Here is a 14,872-nt window from a genome sequence, read left to right on the forward strand (position 1 = left end):
GAAAAAGGATCCCCAATGGGGTAACTTAGCTTTAGAAGACTTCAGGTCTGAAACTCGAAAAAAACGAAAATTTCTGGAGTTGGCCGACCGACACTTGCGAACTGCTTCTGCTTCAAGCACTGCACAGCAAGAAAGACTGATGTAATGGCGTCGGTTGCATGTTTTATACCCCTGACAACCTGATGTCATGGAAGAAACGACAGCATCTGATGCAGAAATCCCAAGACTCTGGTATTCAGGCCAGCTGAAGGCTACCTGCAGGCAGATAACTCAAATGTGATGACTGCAATGGTGAAACACGAAGATAATCATTTTAGTTGCTTGTATCTTAGTATCCATATCCATATAACAAAGCTTCCAGTTTTTCAATTTTTGCATTATCTTCTGTTTATTCTCTTCCCACAGAGTCCCTTCTAATCCATTCTCCTAAATACTTCATTGTATCATGTCCTCATAAATATCATTATTGTTGGAGCAATTTGTGTGTGGGTACATAATTTACTGCTATTGCCTTTGTTTTAGCTTCATTAATTTTGTATCCCGAGAAGATTTGAAACGGTCTTAAAATGTTCCCACTACACTGTAATTTCCCTTTCTGGTTTTGTCATGTATAAAATAACATCTGCAAATAGAGCCAGCTTTTACTGACTACCATACTAATTATATCCTTGAATTTCTGAGTCCCTTATTTTCTTTGCCAGTGGTTCTAAATATAATGCAAACAACAAAGGGGAAAGCGGACGACCCTGCCCGGTTCCTCTACTCAAGCAGAAGTTGTCAGAGAGGACCCCACCTTCTTTAATTTTCACCTCTGATCCCTCTTACATATTCCTAATCATCCTTATAATTGTATCAGGGAAAGCAAATGCTTCCATTGCTGTAGTCGAAGTCCCAGTCTACTCTGTCAAATGCATTCTCTGCACCAAGACCCACCAATAACAGTGGTGTTTTCTTACATTCTGCTTCCATGTGGATCATTCCGTTAATATTGTCAAATGTTTGCCTCCCCTCCACAAAACCACATTGATCCGTATCTATCAGTTTTGGTATCACTTTTGCCATTCTTTTAGCCATTATAGACATAAACACTTTATAATCATGGCTTAGTATTGAAATGGGCCTGTATGAAGCTGTAGCTAAAGGATATTTACCCTCTTTAGGTTATTACCATTACCACAGCCTTCTTCCAGGATGTTGGTACTTCTCTTCCTCTTAAAATACTGTTAAACAAAACCTTCCAGATCTTTATCAGTTTTTCCTCTCCTAGCTTCCAAACTTCCACAGGAACACCATCTATTCCTAGGGACTTTCCAGTAGATTGATTGTACATAGCCACCACAAGTTTGTTTTTAGTACAGAAAATAGAATCTGGGACTGACATCCTAAATATGACTGGTAAAAGGCAACAGCCAAGTCATTTAGGAAAAATGATTCCAAACGAGTAGACTTTTCTCAACTATCAGCAGGGATATTGATTTTCCATGTTTATGGAAAAATGCCAGTAAATCCCAAATCTGGATTGTTTGAGTATTGGAAAAACATTGGATTTTCACTGAATTTGGCATTTTAGGGCAGAACACTATTTAACAACAAGCTCTAGTTCTGCTCATACTTATTATTTATAATATTGCCACTTTATTCTTTTGAATGTCCTGCTCCTAGAATCTGTCCTAATTTTCAATATACATGGATGCAGAACAAAATTACAACTAAATTACCATAATGATTGGAAATTACACTTAAAAATCATAGGTGTAATTTCCAGATTTCCTCTCATGAAAATATAATTTCATTTTTTAAATGGGAGTCAGTGTCCCTGCCAGTCAACATTCTGCTCCTTAACTTTTTTAATCTTAACCTTTGAAGGAAATGCAGATATCTAAAGGCATAAGTAAGTATAAATATGACCCTATACAAACTGTGAGCAAAACAAGATAAAACCATTATTATATTTCAGCTGCAAACTTCCATCTTAGTTTATTTAGTTCAAAGAAAAAAAAAAACATGTATCACCTTTCTCAAACTGGCAAGTATGCATAGGAAATTATGATTTTGTGTTGCTTAGAATTAGAACATGACTTATTTGTTTTTTAGAGTGAGGTTTTCAATTAGTTTACATCCTTTGACAAAAACAAAATTGTAAAAAGAATTTTGTAATGTCAACATCCTTCAAAATACAACTGTAATCTTGTCTTTTTAAACTAAAATACACGCGGTAAGTACAACTAAATAATTCAAATAACTTGTCCATTTCAAATACATACACTGCACAAACTTGTAGAAGAAACAAAAAAACACACTTTTTAAACATCCAAGACAGCACAGAAGTCACTGCAAGAGCATCTATATTACCCGATCGAAAGTTTAGGTTAGTGAATACCTAAACATCAACCTGGTAATATCGAAAAATTAAAACACAAACAGATGATTTAATGTAGGGAATGAATTCCCTTGGCCGCAAAAAAAAAAAAAAAAATTAAACCAAAATAAAACTAAATATACCAACTCCAAGATCGCTCTACAGTGGGGAAAGGGGCAAAATCCGCATAATAGCCATGGGAATTCTTTACCTGCATTAAAGTGGCCATTTGTATTTTTTTGCTTTCACTATTACCAGATCGATGATTAGGTATTCGCTAACCTAAACGTTCGATCAAGTAATAGGAACCCATTGCAAAACACACTAAGTTTAAGATAAAGTATAAACAGATATGCAATTTTCTCTTTACACAATAAAAACACTTCTTCAGATATAAAACCACACAAGAATAGAGTATTTAAAGCCTATCAATGATAAATGTGTTTATTTTTTGTAGTGACAGTTTCAGTAATGACTGTTAAAAAAATGCTTTTATCTAGAGGACTTTTGTTTAGATGGCTCTGTGATTATGCAGTTTTAGTTTCTTTTGTAAAATTAGTCAAACAGTACAAGGAGCAAAACTGACTAATATGGAAGCAAGGAGGACACAGCTGTCAAAACAGGAAATTCCTAGTACAGTTTGCAATACATTTCCACTCAAAATATCAAAGATGGATGATATAAGCAGTATATTTATCTTATCTTATTGCATCAAAAGAATAAAACCCAAATTTCGCCTGCATTTATAAATCCTTTGCATGTTCATTGTCATATAAACTCTATGAATCAGAATCAAGTCCATGGGCCATTATCACTTTACCAATAACAGTCCCATAGGGCATCTCCTGCTTGCAAGAAGGCAAAGCAAGTCAGGCCTAATAAGTGTACAGAAGCTCATCTAACTTTTAAGGTTTGCTTAAAAATTAACAATGGTGTCACAGATTATGATTCTAGCGATGAGGGAAGCATTAAGTGATAAAACTGTCCTTTTAATGGGTCTCATTCATTTGTTGGTGGAGATTCAAGTCCTTAATCAATTGTTAGTGGAGCCATTTGTTTAGTGGAGGTACAAAGATCAAGGATTCTTAAAAACAGGGAATGGTAGGTATAAATCACTTCACAGAAGTCTATAAGAGACACCAGGAACAGAGTTTCAAGCTGAGGACCATTACTTCAGTAACTGTTTTAGTTAGAAATCTCTGGGATCTTTCTAGCTGTGTGGTGTGTTTGAATAGATACATACTAAAAGCACACTGTATTCTAAAATTGGTATGATCAGGGCAGAGTACAGAGGAATTATAACTTCTTTTGACTTGACTGGGATACCTTAAATTATTAAATGGACCAGATAGAAGGGTTTTCTGACTATTGCTGCTATGTGGTGGACAAAGGATAACGAGTTGTCCACAAAACTGCTAAGACATGTGACAATCATGCCAGTTTGCAGTGGGAAGCTGTGTATACTGTAAGCTGCTATTGAGCTTTGTTTACCAAGGGCGACAACACAGTACTTTGCATTTAATTTAAGCCCATTTATAACATAATTGATTTTTATGGTTTAACCCTTAATCCTATAGCATAGTGTCACATTCTGAGTGAAGAAAAACACTCATCTTGCAGTCATGGGTAAATATAGCTAGCCATTTCTCTGGGTTACAGAAGTGGTCCACTGATGAGACCTGAGAAATACCATTATTCACCTTTTTGCTGAGGTGACAAGTGTCCCTTTAACTATACAAGTTCAATCTGACAGCCAGTTAGTGTCCGCCTTACAATACAAGGGTCTAAATTCTGACTTTTAAACTTTCTTTACATTTTCAGTATGTGGAATAGTGTCAATGTTCTTGGCCAAATTAGTAGACTGTATGAAATGTAGTGGGAGTGGAAAGGAAAGAAGGTGACTTCAAAGACAAAAATGGCCTTGCATAGGCCTTGAGACAATTCAAGCCATTCCTTTTCCTGAGACATTGGAGTATGAGAAACGTTCTTGTTTTTTGTTTTGTTTACTTTAACATGATTTACATCATTACAAATCATGGAGATTATGAACCCTGACAGACTTCTATTTATGTGCCTAGTACTTCTTCCCAAATAAGGATTTCAGCATGCCCTTCATTCCTTCTGAAAGTGTCATCTTAGGTTCCCCCTTGTGTACCATTATGGTAGGTTAAGTCTTGCTGGACCAGACACCACACCAGCCTCTGGTAGGGTCATGGTATTGGCATATGAAAAGGAACTGGATGTCCCACAGACTCCTGCTGTTTCTTTGCAGAAACATGTGAATCAGACTGGGCAACAGAAGATTCAGGCCTTGTTTTCTTGATCTTCTTTTTGGATGCGAGTGGGATGACTGAATGCGAGGGTTCCACCATCTTAGTTTGCAAGAGGTGCTTCAGATGTCAGACCTCTTAAAAGGACAATGGGATTATATTATTAAATGCTCAACTTCTGTCCCTTTTCTCCCTATTTACAGTCCCTACTATGAATAAACAATAAAGCATTTAAAATATTTACCTATGCTATTAAATGCGTCTTTGTTGTACTATGTCATGATGTTACTCTGATTTTTTTTTTATTTTGGCATCGCTACATTCCTTGTAAATAACTTAACCCTAACCAAATTTCTCAAACATATTGCCACTGCATTCTCAAAATACTGTACTTTTGCCTTGTATATATTTGTATTGTATATTCACTCCACCCTGATTTGCTCAGCCATATCTCCTTCAGACCTGAGGTCTGCCACCCAGTCCACCTTTAATACTATAAAAAACTGGCTCTCCGAACGTTGATTGTTGCTAAATCCCCAAAAAACTAAAATGTTGTTATTCTCACCAACACAAAGGTCTGCTGCTTTTACCTTCACCATAAATGCAAAAGATGGCACAATAATCACCCTTGACCTCTCTACAAAACTATTAGGAGTCATTATCGATAATAACCTAAAATTTGACCTTCACGTAAACCAAACAATCAAGACCATCAATAAAAAAACTTGGGTCACTGTATAGAATAAAAGCCTTCCTATCCCCTCCAGCTAAGATTGCCATAGCTTGCTCTCACCTGCTTTGAACACTTCTATATGCTTCCCCCCTTCTCTCTAATCTAAACAAGACTGTACTTAATAGACTGTCAACCTGTTACAATCACATTGCCAGGTTTGCCACTGGCCTGCCTTTTAGAACACATCACTGCATCAACCTTAAACAGCTTGGGTGGCTAGAACTTCCCAGTCAAATCAAATATAACCTTCTAATTATGGCTAAAACAATCCTCTATAATCCAGATAATACACCAGCTCTTAAAAATATTATAACCCCCTACAACAATCCAAGACTGCTTTGATCCTCAAACAGATTACTAATTCAGACAATCAAAATTAACAATGTAGCCAGTGATTCCCTCTTTGCAAACTCTGCAGGCAGAGCCTGGAACATACTACCAGCTGACATTACTTTGCTCTCCTCCCTATGCCAATTTAAAGCTAAACTCAAACAACATCTAGTAGTAAACTGGCTTTGCCACTGTAACAAGCCTGGCTAACTCTCACCATGAATGTGAATAATCAGTTAATCAAACTACTGTTTAATTTTCCCCTAACTGTTACCAGGGGTAACTCGAACTTGTGAAATTGTCTATTCATGTCTGCTTATGTATTCTTTGTAAATACCATATCTGTAATATGCCTTCTTTGTTATTACTGTATCTGTCTACCTTGGAGCTTTCTCCCTGGGCCTCCACTGAAAATGGACATCACTCCAGTTGGACTATCCCGGTCAACAAGTGTAAAATAAAATAAATAAATAAATATTTCTCTCTGTTTTTGTACTGTTAAATATCTTACAACTTGAACTGTTAGCTTTCTTTCTTTTTTTTTTTTTTAATTACTTTCCTGGAGCTTTTCTCCTCAGGTCTCCACTGAAAAACGGCTCTCTGGGCCCAGTCAGACTAACCCGGTTAACAAATGCAAAAATAAATAAATAAATAAAATTGACTTTCTCTCCACTAGAACAGTACCTCACTGTACTGTGGTGGTTTCACTTTCAAAAAAATTTATCCCACCCTGGAAAAGCTTGCTGCAGTCTCCCAATTCATTGATGTCATCAACGCAAATCAATACAGGTAGTTTTCTGGCCAATACCCTCCCCAAACTGACATCATCTAGACCATCTTAAAAACCCATCCATGCTTTAATGTTACAGCTCCCTGGTCCTTCCCCTAACCATACAGAAAGTAAAGGCAAAGAAACAGTACGAGTCAAGTCGCATACTGTGAGCTGTCAATCACAGCAGGTAACAGCTCAAATTACCTTTAGCACATTGACAGCTATGGAAGTTAGGTGTGAAGGGGGATGGAAGATGAACTGAAGTAGCACAATTCAGGCTTCACAAAAGACTGCAATTTAGCTATTCTAAAAAGCAGCAGCAGTAAAAGCACTTTTAAAATCTGTTCTATGGCATCTGCATTGTTTGTGTTTTAAGTAGTCACTGAATGGCATGAAATGTTACTTAAAACTGACTAAAAGACAGCAGTGTATGCATGTAAAATCAATGCAGTGACAGGAGTTTTAGGAAGAAAGACGCCTGCATGATTTTTTTTTTTTTTTTTGCAGACAAGCACTGCAATGTGGGATACCTAGAGGCAGACGGATCACTTCAAGATGCTAGACCCCATGTGGTCAGACTCAGAAATTACATATAAAAATATTTAAAAACCTGAAAATAGTCCCAGAGTGGTATTAAAATGTAGGAAACACCAAACTGTGATGAAATAAGCATGTTTTTTGAGTATGTAGGTGTGGTTCTCCTTTAAGCAGTGTTTAAGGAAGAAAGTCTGGTTTGAAGCATGTTTAGGACAAATGATTGGCAATTCTGTAATCATGTTCATTCCCTAAGCAAACCAGACACAAGGGATCTGTCTGCCACAATCACACTTCTAACATTACCAAATGTTTTATATAAAAGGCAAGGAAAATGAAGGTTCCCCAATGGGGCACTTATCTAGATAACTGTATGCAATGTTAACTATGACAACACAGTGTACTGATCAATGGGACTGAAGATCCTGTGTTCAGACTGGAGGCAAGATAATCTGAGGATCTTGTATTCATACACCTACAGGCTGAGGTCATACATCAAATATATGGAGCATCTGGAAGGTTTTTGGCTTTGAAATGCTGGCCAGATGATGGGTTAACATGCCGGATGTAACTTATCAGTACTGGAACACTGCAACAGTAATCCAAGGAAGAACATCTATATTATTGTGGCTCTACAGCAATAAACTAACACACCTTAGAAAAACATATATAATGAATTCCATGACTTTGTAAATTAGGCTTGCTATGCTGATGGATCTATACTTCCAGGATCTGAGTTAGGGCCCCCCTTTACAGAATGACATAATGACAACCATATGACATGCAACAGGAACATACACTGTGACTGTGCTTAAGTTATACACTTTCATGGGGTTTCAGAGACAGTAGATTTGGCATTTTGAAAGCAACAAGGAGTATTGTCAGGGCATACAGAGGTAAAATTGTTTAGCTTCAGAGAATGGAGTTACAGGATGTGGCCAATACTGTGGTTTGAATGCAGCTGATCTTAGTTGTTCTCTTCTGTTCTAGAATGTTTCTAATAGGAATGTACTGCTAAATTTGATCCAGTCAGTGCTATAAGTGAAGGAAAGTACATATATATATATATATATATATATATATATATATATATATATATATATATATATTTATATATATGTGTGTGTGTGTATATATATATATATATATATATGTATATATATATATATATATATATATATATATATATATGTGTGTGTGTGTGTGTGTATATATATATATATATATATATATATATATATATATATATATATATATATATATATATATATATATATATATGTATATATATATATATATATATATATCTATATATATACACACACACACACACATATATGTAAATGCGTGTGTGTATGCATATATATGTATATATAGGGGTCCCCTTCAAAACATCTAAAACCCATAGCATCTAATTTCATAACATTGAGACCAGAACATCTAAAACCCATAACATCGATTTTCATAAAATCTAACAGTACAAATCACATGAAAATAACATCCCCTCCACATATAACGACATAAAATGACACCAAACTACCAAACACATTTTTTACTACGTTTCTGCAGGGGGGCTTGATACCGTGGGGTTAGGAAATTAACTTTTACCCATAGTAGTGCAATCTTGGAGTTGGTATATTTAATTTATGGGGGGGGGTGCAGGGGGGCTTGCCCCCCTTCAGAAACATAGTAAAAAGTGTGTTTGGTAGTTTGGTGTCATTATATGTGGAGAGGATGTTATTTTCTTGTGATTTGTAGTGTTAGACGTTATGAAATTCGATGTTATGGGTTTTAGATGTTCTGGTCTCAGTGTTATGAAATTAGATGTTATGGGTTTTAGATGTGTCAAAGTAGACCCATATATATATATATATATATATATATATATATATATATATATATATATCTAAAACATATTTATGTATTAACATATATATTTATATGCATCCATACCTGTATACATATACCTACATGGATATATATACAGAGATGTATGCATGCATGTATGTATGTATGCATACATACAGACACACATACATAGGGGCATCCAATTTCTACAAACACTTACATATAAGGATATACTCACACTGTGAAATGAATAAGAATGTAGTGCTCAGTATAGGCCAGAAATAATTTTCTACTGTGCTAGTTTTGTAAGAAATGCATTTAATAGAAAATTAATTATGCCACTTATTTCCAGAACAGTTGATGTATGTATGAGATGGCCAACTAGAGCTAGCCACGACACCCTAGGCATAATAGGTGTGGGATCAAACCAGCGACTGAATGACCTGCATACATGTTCCTCGATGCTGAACTGCTCAAATTATTTCAGCACAGAGTAGTAGCTATGTTTTGGGAAAACACAGGTAATCTCTGCAAGACACACTTATTGTTGAATATGGAAGCCTGTAACAAAATGTACATTTGACACTAATAGGAATGCAGTACAGTAAACTCTCAGTTAACCAGAACTCAAGCAACCAACAAAAAAATATCTAAGAAATGCAGTACAATTTTCATGTGTTGCACTTGATTTTCCTCCTGCAGAAACATATGTTACATTTTTATAGTTTTAAAAAGGAAGATGGGAATAAATTCCATCTCTCCCCGACCTGAGAACAAATCAAACCAAACAAATAGCATAGGGTACAGTATTAGTTAGGCTTATTTTTAATAGTAACTCTCAAGCAACCAGAAACTAGTTATCCAGCATCTACCAATCCCCATGGGTGCTGGTTAACAGAGTTTCTTTACCCCACCCCCATCAGGCAGTCTGAAGCTTATATATGTATCAAATCACAAGAACTCATCACATCCTGCAACAGGTTGTGGAAAACAAAGTGAAGGCGTAATGAAAGGAAATAAAAAAAAAAAAAAAAACTGTCACTGAATACATAGATCAGTTATCACTGGCAACACCACATTTACTGTATCAAGGTAGACCGTACTATTTATTTAATGACTGCATCTATTGTAGTGTATCTGGTTGAAAAAAAAAACAGTAGTAAATTGTATTCCACAGCTATGCATACAGCCATATAACAACCATGCATCCATTTTGTTCTTCCTTTCCTAGCCAAGGGGATTGCTTACAATCATGAGTAGTCTCAAAGGAGGATAAATAGGCTCACCAAGGGTGCGCGTAAGAATGGAAAAATTACTACTTTTAATGACATAACTACATGTGAGGCAGCCATGCATCCTATGTTCTAGCCTGTAGTAAATAAAATGAAGGTTGTCTGCCCCCTTTTTAAGTCATTTCCATGTGAATAGAAATAAGTGCAGAATTGCAGAAATACTACAGTACAAATAAGCAACCTTTTCAATGCAGTTAATAGTAGTCCCATTTGGCAGTATTATTCTACAATGTAAAACTTAATAAGATTTCCTGCATTATACCTGTTTACTAGATGCTTAGTAAGCACTGTCAATGAATAAATAGTCCCTCTCTTCCCCCAAGTACTGAAAATAGTCAGAATTAATCAACAGGTGAATTCACACATAACTAAAAGCATTTTTATCGATCTTACGAACTTTTAAAAAGTGGGTGTTCCTTCACACAATGCTTTTGCTTTGTCATAATCACTGTAATTAGTTGGCACTCAATGTATTTGCATATAGTTATAGCTATGCTCAGTGTAGATACACTTTGCACAACTATAGACCTTGAGACTATCAATACCTTATATCTTTGTGGAATTTAATGCAACATTATCATAATTTTTTTCTCTGAGGATTTAATTTACAGGTCTTGATAATAATATTCTTTATTTGGTCATCTTAAATACAAGCAGCTTTTCAAATTGTGTCCTTTACTCTTAGGGCAAGGACTCTGCATCACATATTGTTTAGTATTCTCTGTCCTTGACAAGTCTTCTTCCTTATTTTAACATATTTTATTTATACACAATGTTTAGGCTATGTATATGTCACCTAATTAACATGTAATATTTATTTGATATTTTGATATTTTTAGTATGTCATTCTTTGTAATGTTTTCTTTCAGAAATACAGTATTATAGTCATCATACTGTTGTTTTAAGCATCTGCGGTGGTGGTGCTGCGGTAGCATTGTCGCCTCACAGTAAGACGTTGTCCTGTTCGATTCTCAGCCAGAGCGTTCTGTGTGGAGACATGCGTGAATGGGTGTACCTTAGTTGAAGGTTGTGCATCAGGGGCAGCAACTCGACACGTAAAAAACTACTGCCAATCATTAGCGGACCGGAGTGGCGACCCCTAACTGGGAAAAGCCGAAAGACACAACAACTGTTGTTTTAAGCAATGTACATATTTAATATGCAAATTGACTCATTAATATTCATTGTTACACTTTTGGTAATTTTCTGTTAATTTAAATATTTTTTAGATTAGTCTGATCTCCCTCACATGTACAAGCAATAAAAGTTTAGACCATTTTATAAGCTTCAGTTTAAAATAAAAGTCACTGAATTATTCTCTGACTTTGCAGATCACAGTGTGTGTGGGGGGTGGGGGTGGGGGAGTTCTAGGACTAATTTTTCTGACTGGTATCTAAATTATTGTTCAGTGGAGGAAGGTAGCGAGTTTGTTTCCATACTCTTTTCTTTAATCAAATTTCATTAAATGCTGCAATATCAGTTTAGAAATACTTCTCTTCGTGCAAGAAACAGGTTCCTCACTGGAAGAGTGAACAAAGCACATTGTAAAGTGGCAGAAGGGTATGCAGACAAACATATGTTATATGTGATAAAAATACTGAACTTTACTCTGATGAAGCTAGACATGTACAGTACTAATATAATGAATTGTAATGGTTAAAGATTTATCTAAGTGGTGTTTTGATACACATACATATATATGTATATAATATTTAGGTATACTCTATATATATATATATATATATATATATATATATATATATATATATATATATATATATATACATACACACACACGCACATATATATATATATATATATATATATATATATATATATGTATATATATAGGCAGTTACACAAAAGAACACTTACCCAATGACCAGATCACAGAGACCACATCGCCAACAGAGCAGATCTCCGACAATGGTAAGTATAAGTAGTACGGAACAGGATGTATTCCCATTTCCACAATGTGGTGCAATTTCGGAGTTGGTATATTTAAGTGGGGGGGGGGTGGGCGCGCATCCCCGCCACGTGGGGTGCAGGGGGCTTGCCCCCCTGCTATATACATGTTTCTTTTTTTTTTATTTTATTGTAGAAACAGGAATGCATTCCATTCCACAGTAGTTATACTTACCATTGTCAGTGATGTGGTCTCAGTGATTTGGTCGTCAGGTAAGTGTTCTGTCATGGATCTGCTATGCATCCATAAATACATGCATACATATATATACACATATATATATATATATATATATATATATATATATATATATACACACACACACACACACACACACACTTGAGAGCTTGCAAGATTTTCCTTGCGGATAACTGGGTTCTGGTGGCCAGTTGAGAGAAGTAGACTGTCAGGTAGGCTTATTTTTCTGGAGTAAGGAATGCCATCTGGGATGCTGTGTCCAGGCTTGCTCCCAGGAATACAATTTTTTGACTGGGGACTAGTTTGAATAGTGTACCCCAGTGAGGTTAGTAGGTCCTTTACAAATGTCAGGTGCTGCAACAGCTTTTCTTGACTGTCTGCCTGAATCACGCAGTCATCAAAGTATGGGTAAATTTGAATATTTCTTTGTCTGCAGTAAGCAATGGCTGGAGCCAGACATTTTGTGAAAACTCTGGGAGCAGTGGATAAGCCAAAGAGAAGTGCAGAGAACTGATACTGCATAGCTCCTGCCCTGAAACGTAGTTATTTCCTGCAAGAGTCTCTGATAGATAGGCCTCTTTTAGTTCTAGGGTGGCTAACCAGGCATCTTTGCACAGCATAGGGAGAAGCTGCTGTAGGGTGAGCATTTTGAATTTTGGTACCACCAGAAAGGTGTTGAGAATGGATAGATCTAAGACTGGGCACCAGATGCCCTCTTTTCTGGGTACCAGGAAAAGTCTGGAATAGAAACATTGGCCTATCTGTTCTGCAGGAACAGGCTGAATTGCCCTCATGAAGAGCATGGAATGAACTTGGTTTTGTGCCTCTGCCCACTGGTTTGGAGGAAGATCTGGGAACCCTTTTGGGGTTGGCAGCATGTGGAAATAAAATCTGTATTCCTGGGACACTATATTGAGGACCCATCATTGGTGATGGAGGCCCAGTTTTTTGCATGGGAGGCAAGTTTTCCTCCTAGGGGTACGAGCAGATGGGCAGAGGTGAGAGGTGGAGTTGAGAAGTCATTGTAAATTCTTTCCATAAGGGGGTGGCTTAGCACTCCCTGTTTTATAAGTGGAGTTACTCCATTGCTTAGATCTCTGCATACCCTGAGACTGCTGTCTGGGGGGATCTGCTTCCCCTAGGTTTAGTCTGAGGTGGCCTTGAGGGGGCTGGAAAGGACCAATGTTTTGAGGGGCAATGCCTGCTGAATCTTGGAGGCTGGACTTGCAAAAAGTCTTTAAATGTCTGCATAGACTTAGCTTTTTCTTCCATCTTTTTTCACAAACCTCTTCTGCTTTGGTGCCAAACAGATGGTCTTTACTCAGTGGTGCGTCCAATAATTTTTATTTGACATGGTCTGGCAAGGTCTGTTCTTTAAGCCAAGCATGCCTTCTAAGTACAGAACTTGTGACTGCTGCCCTGTAAGATGCTTCTAGGGCATAAAACCCACATTGCAGGATATGCTTATTAACTTGGCTTACAGAATGCATAAGCTCCTGTAATTCTTTATTTTCTGCACAGCCAGGGAAGGTAGATATTTTTTGTTTAATAAGTTTCATAGTATGTTTCTGGTATTTCAGCATGTGGAACTGAAAATTTAATGCTCTAATGGCCAGATTTGCAGAGGTGTATACTTATAGCTTTGGTTGCCTTTATTCCTTTAGGTCCTTGGGAGATGACCTCTTGGTCAACAGTAGGAATTTTGAAAATAAATTTGTGCGAGTCAGGGACTCTGTAGTACCTGTCAGGTTTCCTGGGAGCAGGAGGTAGAGTATCAGGAGTTAGACTGGATTCCATAAAAACATCATCCACAACATCCAGAACAGGAAGAATAGCTAAGGGTCTGTGCTGTGGTAAAAAGTCCCTGAGTCGCTTTTCAGACTGAGGATAATCCTGGCATTCCCAGTGGAAATGCTCTCTCAAGATATGTAGGGTTTCACCAAAAGAAAAATCCTCTGGAGGAGAGGCAGAAGGAATGGATTCCTCTGCATCTGAATCCTCATAAGCAGATAAGGGCATGTCTTCATAATTAGAAACCTCAGAGTCGCCGGGACTCCTGGTCAGGTAAAGCTGCTGGGGACAAGTCTCTTTTCTTTTTAGCAGGGGTATGCTGGCTTCCCCTAATGAGCATGATAAGGTCTTCCATCACTTTAAGCATCTGAGACTGAGGCAAGGAAGCAGGCGCTTGAGTTTGGGTCGTCAGTTTTTTAGGTATAGTTCGTACTCTGGGCCTTAGAAACTCGGTAGTTTTAGAAAGAACTGAAGACGTGAAAGAACTCATCGGTTCGTGTCGAATATCGGTAGTGCGAAGAACTTCCTCAGAAGCCAGTGCCTGCACAGCGGCTCTGGACCCATCCAAGGTAGAGACATCCAAAGGTTCTGTAGTCAAAGAAGAGTCTCGCGGCATACTGGACTCCAAATGGGTCTCGGTAGCGACTTGCAAATCCATAGAAGCGGGCATCAGGGGCTGCAAAAGCACCTCACTGAGTACCAGCGAACTGGTGACTAGCTTAACGGAAGCATTGTCAGCAGTTTTGGACCTGTGTAGTCTGTCTCTGACTTTATCCTTA

The 14,872-nt window shown here is 37.2% G+C and overlaps 1 protein-coding gene across 2 annotated transcripts in view; it reads right to left on the reverse strand.

Moving 5' to 3' along the window:
• LOC122809761 (histo-blood group ABO system transferase-like) overlaps nucleotides 1–14,872 on the reverse strand; it is a 1,808,094-nt gene that overhangs the window by 229,682 nt on the left and 1,563,540 nt on the right. The window lies entirely within an intron of this gene.

The sequence above is a fragment of the Protopterus annectens genome, chromosome 8.part0 (genome assembly GCF_019279795.1).
Source record: "Protopterus annectens isolate FY-2018-M chromosome 8.part0, PAN1.0, whole genome shotgun sequence".
NCBI classification, from domain to species: Eukaryota; Metazoa; Chordata; order Ceratodontiformes; family Protopteridae; genus Protopterus; species Protopterus annectens.